Source organism: Mastomys coucha, unplaced genomic scaffold (assembly GCF_008632895.1).
Source record: "Mastomys coucha isolate ucsf_1 unplaced genomic scaffold, UCSF_Mcou_1 pScaffold13, whole genome shotgun sequence".
Lineage (NCBI taxonomy): Eukaryota > Metazoa > Chordata > Mammalia > Rodentia > Muridae > Mastomys > Mastomys coucha.
This window is the reverse complement of record NW_022196895.1, coordinates 28,155,347-28,165,270: the sequence shown is the minus strand read 5'-3', so window position 1 is coordinate 28,165,270 and position 9,924 is coordinate 28,155,347. Positions and strand designations below refer to the sequence as shown.

At 39.4% G+C, this 9,924-nt stretch overlaps 1 protein-coding gene across 1 annotated transcript in view; it reads right to left on the bottom strand.

Moving 5' to 3' along the window:
• Map3k2 (mitogen-activated protein kinase kinase kinase 2) overlaps window positions 1–9,924 on the bottom strand; it is a 71,455-nt gene that overhangs the window by 60,709 nt on the left and 822 nt on the right. The gene's annotated exons all lie outside the window — the stretch shown is intronic.

Genomic DNA, 9,924 nt, shown 5'->3' with positions numbered 1-9,924 from the left:
TGTTGTATGTTCAGAAACAAAGCTTCAATGAGGTCTCTGAATGCTACAAGGACAGCACTGCCAGAAACACTCTGGATGTGCTATGTGCCAGATTTTCAGTTTATTTTGTCATTGAATCCAGATACTTTTTCCTGTTGCCAAAATATTACGCAAACCACCCCCCATTGCAAGCCCATATGAGGCTGTGACTCACAGTTAAAGAAGCTGGGATTTACATGATGACTGTAACGTACCATTCTGCTGGCATAGTAATATCTTGTATTACATAGCACACAAAGTGTAATAATTACTATTAAATAGTACTTATGAACTTTCTTTTTAAAGGTAATGCAGATAGATGGGTTTTTCTTTCTCTTTTCTCTTTTCTTCCTCTGTTTTTGTTTCTGTTTTTGTTTTTGTTTTGTTTCTTTATTTGGGGGAGGGAGGATTATCACTATGTAGTCCCAGCTGGCCTGGTAGACTAGAATAGTCTAAGTAGACCAGGCTGGCCCTGAAGTCATAGCGCTCCACCTGCCTCTGCCTCCTGAGTGCTGAGCTTGAAGACACACACTAGCAACTCAACTAAAAATCCACTTTTAAAGATGATGTGGTACACACTCAAATGAGATTAGTACATAGCCACATTCTAACAACTTCACTTCCAAGACATTCTATCCTGTGATATGAGAATAAAAAAAAGCACTGGTTGTTCTAAATTCATGTAATATGTATCAGCACGGCAAATTTTATGCCTTAGAAACTGGCTACAGAGTATTTCCTTGCGTTGGAAGGTTTACTCAGGGCATACATGCCTAAGGAATTTCTGGCCAAGAGAATTTCTGAAGGGAGTAGCTTCCACAAACAAAATGTAGCATGATTAAAATATAAATGTTTTTGCTGTTTTCAACCACAGAGATTTGTAATTTTAATACAATCATGTTGAAAACTCTGCCCATTCATTCTAGGGAAAAACTATACCATCAGTTTTCTAACCATGTGTCAGGTTCTCCCAGTATCCCAGTATTAAAGTGAGTACACTTGCAAAACTTTTTTTAGTGTGTATGTGTATGTGTACACAATTAGACACTTACTCAAGCACTGATCAGAAGAATTCCATGACTTAGCAAGTATAAAAGATGATGGGTGATGAAGAACAACTCATCTGAGGGATTTTTACACAAATAGGAAACATTGACTTATTTCAGAAGTTTCTAGTGCACACATTCCCAAGAGAACATAGCATATGGCAAGAGCCGGTAAGCAATGTGAAAGTAGCAAGATAGTTAGAAACCTTTGCTCCAACTGGAAGAATCATGAAAAACTCAACTCTACAACGTTGACAACTCAGGACAAGCTGCTCTAAGGCCCAGTTTCTACTATGGTTTTTCACAGGTTAAAAAATGTGGACTAATGCTAGGCATGGTGGCATACATCTTTAATCCCAGCATTCAGGAGGTAGAGGCAGGCAGATCTCTGAGTTGTAGGCCATCTTTGTCTACATGGCAAACTGTAGATTAACAGTAGTCAGGGCAATATTGTGAAATGCTATCACAAAATACATAAGCAAATAAATAAATTGTAAAGACTGTGCAGAGGAACTAAGTAGTAGAATGTCTTCCTATTATTCAGGAGGCTTGATCAACCCCGGGTATCACAAAATAATAATGATGATGATGATGATGATGATGATGATGATGATGATGATGATGATGATGATGATGATGATGAAGAAGAAGAAGAAGAAGAAGAAGAAGAAGGAGAAGGAGAAGGAGAAGGAGAAGGAGAAGGAGAAGGAGAAGGAGAAGGAGAAGGAGAAGGAGAAGGAGAAGGAGAAGAATGTCAACAGCTGAATGACATTTCTGGGACACAGGAAACATTCAAATGTTACTTCTCCTTATTCTACACTCTAAAACTTTTAAAAAATCATATGATGTCCTCAACTCCAGAAGACAAGCCTCATGAAGCAAGAACAGAAAGCCAAAGAAGAGACATGGCTGAGATGCAAACCAAGAATGAGATTTTTTTTAAAAAAAAAAGGAGGGGTAGTTGGGTAGGCAAGATGAAGTAAAGCCAGGAAAATAGAGTCAGAGTCAAATGAGTTAAATGCAGAATTAAAGCACTCATGAATGAGCAAGAATGAAGTTAGGTCTGTATATCTCTCACCTTGCACAAAAAAAAAAAAATAACCTTAATAACATAGCTAAAACACTTCAAAACTTTGCTACATGTGAGGGTTTTCTGAAAAGATCTCCAATCGCACAGAGAGTAAGCCAGAGTTGTCAAATACAGTTACAAGTCATAAAAAACTTCTGCAAAGCAAAGCAATCATGGGTCTGCAGTATGAAGAAAGTCTTTGCCAACTACCCACTGGACAGGGATCTAATAGCTAGAATATATAAAGACCTGTAACAATTAAATACTAAAAATTCCAGATTTTCCAATCAATAAATGAGCTAATCAAATGAACAGATAGCTCTCTAGAAAAGAAACACAAACAACCAATAAATATTTGAAAGTGTTCACTAAGTGTCCTTAGTCAAAAAACTATCATCCAAAAAGAAAGGCAGGAACTAACAACCAATTATAGCAAGGATGTGTGGGTTGAGAGGAACCCTTACATACTGCTAATGGGAATGTAAACTTGTGTAGCCACTATGGAAATTAATAGGAGGTTTCTCAAGAAACTAAAACTAGCACCACCAACTAACCCAGCGACATCACTTCTAGGCATAATCCCTGAAAAACTTTGTATTATTGTTAGTTTTCTATTGCCAGGATAAACATGACCAAGGCAACTTACAGAAGGAAGAATTTATTTGGGCTTATGGTTCCTGAGGTGGGAAAGCATGGCAGAAGTAGCATACATGGCAGCCAGAGAAAGAAACTGCGAGCTCACTCATCAACCACAAGCACAAGAGAGAGAACAAACTAAAAGTAGACCGAAGCCTTAAGTTCTCAAAGCCCAAATCCAATTACACACTTCCTCCACCAATGAGCAGCCCAAACAGCACCATACTAGACACTGACCGTTCCAATTCAAGACTATGAGGGACATTTCTCACTTCAATCACCACATTCCCTGGCTCCAACAGTTGCATGGCCAAATCATAATCCAAAATGCATTTAGTCCAACTTCAAAAGACCTTTATAATCTTTCACAGTCTGTGATCCTTATGTTGGTTTTCAACTTGACTATGTCTGGAGTCAGCTAAAACCCAGGCAGCTGGAGCACGCCTATGAGGGAAGGGGCTTTCTTTACTGGATCCACTCTAAGTCTGGACCACATAAAATTATGGCAAAAAGAAGCTTTTGCTTTTGCCTGTTTGTGCTTGCTTACTCTACCTGACAAATTTATGTTTCATGGTCTGAGGCATTCCTCTGCTGGTTTAGAACCCACTTCTTGGAGATTCCACCACAGAATAAAAACCAGCAACTCCCTAGGAATTCCCCTAAGGCCCTAGCACATATGCTAAGACATACAATCTCCTGGACTGAATTCTTGGTCTTTCCACCAGGATACCACCATTCATGAACGAGCCAGACCATACCCTGTAAGCCACTCTAACAAAAAATCTCCTTTATATGTATATATACATATATTCTTTTTTTTTCATTCTACCAGTTCTGTTCCTTTAGAGAACCCTGACTAACACAGTCTTAACACTGTTTAAAAGCCCAAAGTCTAAAGTCCCTTCTTAGATTCAAGGGCAGAGGTTTTCAGTCTGTGGGCTGCAACCCCTTTGGAGCTTGGGTGGGGTCAAACAACCCTTTCACAGGGACTTCCACACATCAAATATTTACATTACGATTCCTAACAGTAGCAAAACTACAATTATGAAGTAGCAACAAAAATAATGTTATGGTTGGGGTCACCACAACATGAGGAACTGTATTAAAGAGTTGCATTGTTAGGAAGGTTGAGAACCATTGCTCTAGACAGTCTCTTAATTATAACCTTCAATAAAATAAAAAAGCAAATTATATACTTCCAATAAACTATGGCACAGAATATACATTACCATTCCCAAAGGAAAAAGTAGAGAATAATGAGCAACTAGAACCCAGCAGGATAAATACCAAATCCTGGGGCTCTATGTTCCATCTTCCCTTTGGCTGCTTCCACTTTCTGTATGGAGCTCTTGGCAAAAATCTCATGACTCTGATCTCTTCAAGACCTTGGGTTCTTCCAAGCCAGACCTCTCTTTCACAGCTTTAAAACAATGGCCTCTCAGGGTCCCTTGCCCTCCTCATGGATTCATGCAGGGACTTTCACCATACACTACCTGACCTCAGCCGCTCTCTGGAACCATGGAGAAGAATCCACAACTCTCCCATTCTTCCATCCTTCATGTCTCCAAAGCCAGCAGTCCATGGATAACACTGCCAAGTTCTGCTGCCAGCTTGGGATGATGGAGCCTGGCCCCTTGAGCCACACTAGCAGCGGCTTTTTCTCTTTCACAAGTTTAAAGTTTGGGGAGGTGGGAATGGGCTAGCACCCAGAGTATCGCCCTGAGGGGACCCCTCCCTTTATTCCAATGCACAGGAATCTTCCCAATCCTGATCTTAATCTCATCTCCCTCAGCACTAGTCTTGGCAACAAAAAAGTTCAGTGGTACCGCTTCTCTTTACACTGAACACTGGGTGCTACTTTCTGCCCCAGTTGCTCTTTTTCACTGAAGATCTGCATAAAGTCATTCAATATCACACTGCCTTCAAATTCCCTCAGCCAAAAAAAAAAAAATCAGCCCACTACTTTTTAGCATAGCCATGGGCAAGTTCTTAGGTTAAGGGTAGAAGGCTGCCAGATTCTTTGCCAAAATAGTGTAGGAATGGCCTCTAACCTGGGTGCTAATATTTTTCCTCTCAGAAACCACTTGAGCTAGCAGACCTCCATAGTTCAAATGCTCTCAGAACTACTATCCTCCAAGTTTCTAGTAGGATAGCCCTTTAAGATCTGATTCTAACATTCAACTGTTTTTCCAATCCAAAATCCCAAAGTCTTCCATATTTAAAAAAAAAAAAAAAAAACACCATGGCCAGGTTCCTCACAGCAACACCCCACTCTGTAGTATCAACTTCTGTATTAGTCACTTTCTGTTGCTGTGATAAAACACCATGACCAAGGCAGAAGGAAGAGTTTATTTGGCTTAAGATTCCAGACAGTAAGAGTCCATCATAATAAGAAAGCATTGTAGCAAGCAGCAGGCAAGGAGCCAGATCAGGAAACGGCACTCGCACATCCTCAACTTGAAAGCATGAACCAGAGAAAACACTAGAAGTGGGGTGACCAGATGTTAAAATGCCCACAGCTATGGAAGCATTTCTTATCCAAACCACCAGACTCTCAAGTAACACACCATCTTTTGAGAATTCCATACACACATATATGTTGGTATAACCTTTCTTCACATCATGTGAAGGTGTCTCTGAATTCAGTACAGAATTCTTAATTCTGTACTGGCAGAGCTGAGTGCTGGCAGGATTCGGTATTTTCATTTCTATGTCCATCACCAGGTTCTCTATTTTGTAAATGTCCTTCCTCAGCAACCTAAATGCAATCTAGTGCTTTATCAGAAGTGGTCTCACTGATGACTAATTGTAATAAAGATCTGACAGCCAATAACTAGGGCAGCAAGAAGGGGACAGAGAGAGTGACACAGGAAGACAAAAGAAGACAAGGAACAGAACAGACATGGACCCCAGCAGAGAAAGGTATAGAGCTAGCCACATGGCAGGTCATAGGCTAGATGGTCAGGTTAAGTTACAAAGGTAGCAGGGAGACTACCCCAGCAAAAAGCCTAGACTTTAAACTATGATAGAAATCTCATGTCATTACTGATCCTTCAGGTGGGTCTGAGAAAGTCCCACAACACATATGCCTATCTTGATCCAAGTTATGCCACTCCTTCCCCTGCAGTCCTGCCATCACATTTCCCTCCAACTTCACGTGTTTGCTTTTGGTTTTTAACTACTCAGTTCATAGTGGTGCCTGAGTGTGCATGGCTTAGAAACCATCTACAACACAGCTCAGCTATTAAGAGTAAGCCCCACTTCTGCAGAGAATCTGAATTGGTTCTAGCACCCACACCAGGTGGTACAGAACTGCCTGTTGCTCCAGCTTCAGTGTCCTGCACTGTGCACATACATATATATAATCTTTAAAATAATAATAAAACATGAGTCTAAGTTAAATAACAACAAAAGCAACAATTCAATAGATATTACAAAGCAAATGTGATTAGCCACAATGAGGAACACTGTCAACCAATGTTCAAAATAAATCCAAAGGATCCAAACCCAAATCATATTAGCGTTTCTTCAAAGCATATATGTATAGGTGCATAGATATATAGATATACTACAAAAGCATTTTAAGAATAATAGGAAAGCTTTTTATTTCTGTATGTATAGATCATCTTGATTTACAAAGATATATGTAAAAAGTCTTCAAAACTGTTTCATGAGTTAAATAATATTTTTAGTGAAAGAATGTGCTACTTGGAAATCTTATTATGAAATCTTTAAATATTCATCTACTAAATTTATTGAAAAATAAATCTGATTCTATATTACATATGTATCTATGTCTGACTTAGTAAAAATGAGATCAAGTTCTAAATGTAAGTAATATGCCTCAATATCTGTTCATTCTTTATACACAAAGGCTTATTTATACAATCATTATGGAATGAGAATATGAAGTAAAGTTCAAAGCCACAATTTGTTTTGTTTTGTTTTGGGTAGTAAGGCTCAAACCCAGGGACCTGTACACTCAAAGCATTTTTTCAACCAGTGAGCTACATATATCACTCCTCCCAACATACAACTTTCAATTCTTCAATATGGACCCAGAGCTCCATATTTCTGGATCCTCTTGTGCAACCAACATTGATTGCATAAAGTTTAAACAAACTTCTTTACTAAGTGTGTATTACAAGAAAAGGCTATCATTGAATTCTTCCAGTTCTTCTCAAGCTAAGTTTCTTTAACAATTCATAAGAGCTAGTAATTTGAATCCATCGCCAAAAATCTTAAAAACCCACAAAATCGGATTTTAATTAATACAGCAGCTACCCAGGATAGTTTACAATTTTCATGATCTTGTTCCCATCTGTTGACCAACAATGACTTCACAAGTCAGACAGACAAGGATTATTACACTATAACATCTGTAAGTGAAAAGATGTCTGTAGAGGAGCTGATGAGAGGCCTCAGTGGTTAAGCTCATTGGCTGCTCTACCAGAGAATGGGGATTCGATTCCCAGTACCCATATAGTAGCTTACAGCAATGTAGAACTCCAATTTCTAAGATTCCAATGCTCAATTCTGGCTTCTGCAGGCACCACGCATGTGGTGTAGAAATATATAGGCAGGTAAAATACCCGATCACATAGAATAAAAAACTATTTAAAGATTATTGGAGAACAGGTTAGAACCACCATTGGGCTCACTTATTATCCCAGATGTCTTTTATTTCTGCATCTTTTCTTTTTTCTTTTTAAGGAGAATGGGCTTCTCTATTTAGCCCTGACTGTCCTGGAACTTCTTTGGAGACCAAGCTAGCCTCAAACTCAGAGAGGTCTACCTGCCCCTCTCCCAAGTGCTGAGATTAAAGGACTGCACTAGCATCCCTCAACAGGTATCTTGCTAACTACAGTAGGCAACAAGTCTTACTATAATTCCCTCAACCACACGATCAACAGCATCAAGGGACTAGACAGTGTGAGCTTCATGATGGGAAGCAATATTAAGTATAATTTATTAGGTATTCTTTTTCATGAGCTTTTTAAAACTAGTTTACAATCAACAGTCGGTTTAAGCAGGGCAGAGAAAAGACCTACTAGTTGCCTCCCCTGGAAGGAAAGTTTCTGACAAATGCAAAATGTGAGTCACTTTCTAAGATAAACTCCTCGTCGGAATTCTTGGTCTCTTGTTATTTTATGAGGAGGATTTGGGTAGTCTAAATTAGAAGAGATTCTAAAGAGTTAAACAAATGAAAGGAATAAAATTCTGATGAGATGGGGCTTGGGGAAGAAAGGCTGTACACAACGCTCTCAAAAACCTTTCAGGACAATTTGAGAGGTGTAAACGTGTGATATGGGACTGCACTGAGGAAGGACTGGCGAGGTGGCTCGCCAGGTAAGGAGCACCAGCACTGGCTGCCCTGCAGAGGGCTCTGATTTGGTTCTCGGCACCCATCTGGTGGCTCACAACTACCTGCAACGGTATTTCTAGATCTGATGCCCTCTTTTGACCTCTACAGGCACTAGTCATGCACACATACGGATAAGGGTTTTGTGTTGTTTTGTTTTAATTAATTAAACTAAGGACTTATGTTGAAGAAAATAAATGGTAACAGTACTCTTGTCTTTAGGTAAAGCAAGGTGACACAACAGGGGTAAAGTGTCATAATGTCAACAGCTTAGCTTCAAATGGTTCGACCAAAACTAATATACATTAAATACAGCAAGCTATCAACACTGTTGAGTGGAGAAGGTCACCACGTGGCTGTTTACCACTGGTAGATTTTCTTTATGCTTAAATTACTTTCATGATAAAAAGTTGCAGAGGAGAGACTTAGAGAGCTCCAGTTTTCCAAAGCAGGAAACAAGCACACTAAACACGATGCAGCATCCACTAAGATAAGTCTGTCCCTTTGACAGCAATCAAATCAGGCAAGGAGCACTGCTCCACCTACACCACCACGTAGAAGAGTCCATCTTACTGCATCAGCATTTAACATAAGCTCTTGACAGCTAGTTTTTCCAACCAGACTGAGAACATGACTGGACAACCTTTCTACAATACCAAATTCAACCTACTTCAACAAATGTCTGTATTCTAACCACACAAACCAGTCTGTAAGCCATTCACCTGTTAACTCTGTAAATGTGGCCTCTTCCCTACACATTATTATGAAGACAGTCTACACGTTTTCTTCAAGTTGTAATATACTAATGGAATCTGAGTATTATAACAGCATCTGTAGTTACATGGAGCTTCAGTTACTTCAAAGGCATTTATCAGCATTTTCTTCTGTAAAGCGGTCCAGCTCTGCTTACTCGATAATCAAACAGTACAGTGTGGTACTAAAATGCAACTTTTCTGTCGGTTTGTTAACTAATTAGTAGCATTTTGCATAGATACATAAATCATGCCAACAAATGATCACTTTCTGTGATATTTTACACATTGACTTTTGACATTAAACCCAGAGATACTGCACAAGACAACGCAAAGTCACTAGGAATACTGGCGTTGCCACATAATCCAGCAACAAAGTTTGCAATAAGGAATTCTCAAGCAAAGAAAATAACCCGACTGTGAGTTTCCTGTACACATCAACAACAACGTGCAAAAATGAAACATAACCTCAAGAAATGTGCAGTTTTATCAAGTATATTTCTTCTTTTCAGTAAGATGGCTGTTTTCTGTACAGTTCTACTGTACACATAAAAGGATGCACTGAGCCACTTTTTCCACAAGTAAAAACTAAAATGACTGGGGACAAGCTGCAACAAAATACATATTCAACAACTTAAGTCAATAAAGTGTAAACGCTCTCTCTCTAGGTGTTTCGAATTTACAACCAGGGACAAACTCTTCAGCCAATCTCATTTCCCTAACGTACTTAACTTTTGCAGGACGGAGAAACGAAGACCCCTACAGAAAAATATCGGCTTCCTCAATAGCCACTTGCATGACCTTGGGAAGTTATACCTTTATCTCACTGAGCCTTGATTTTTCACTTTTTAAAGCTGGTAGAATGTATACTCGTCTCGCAGGGTTCGTAAGGTGAGATGAGTTGATACACAAGTATAGAGAGCAAAGTATACATAGGCACACGGAAAGCTGGCCGACCGCTCCAAGGTAAGGGGAAGCAACCTCCATCAATAGCCTGCCACTCGGACAACCCAAAGACAAGCAAGCACTTTCTTTTTTTTT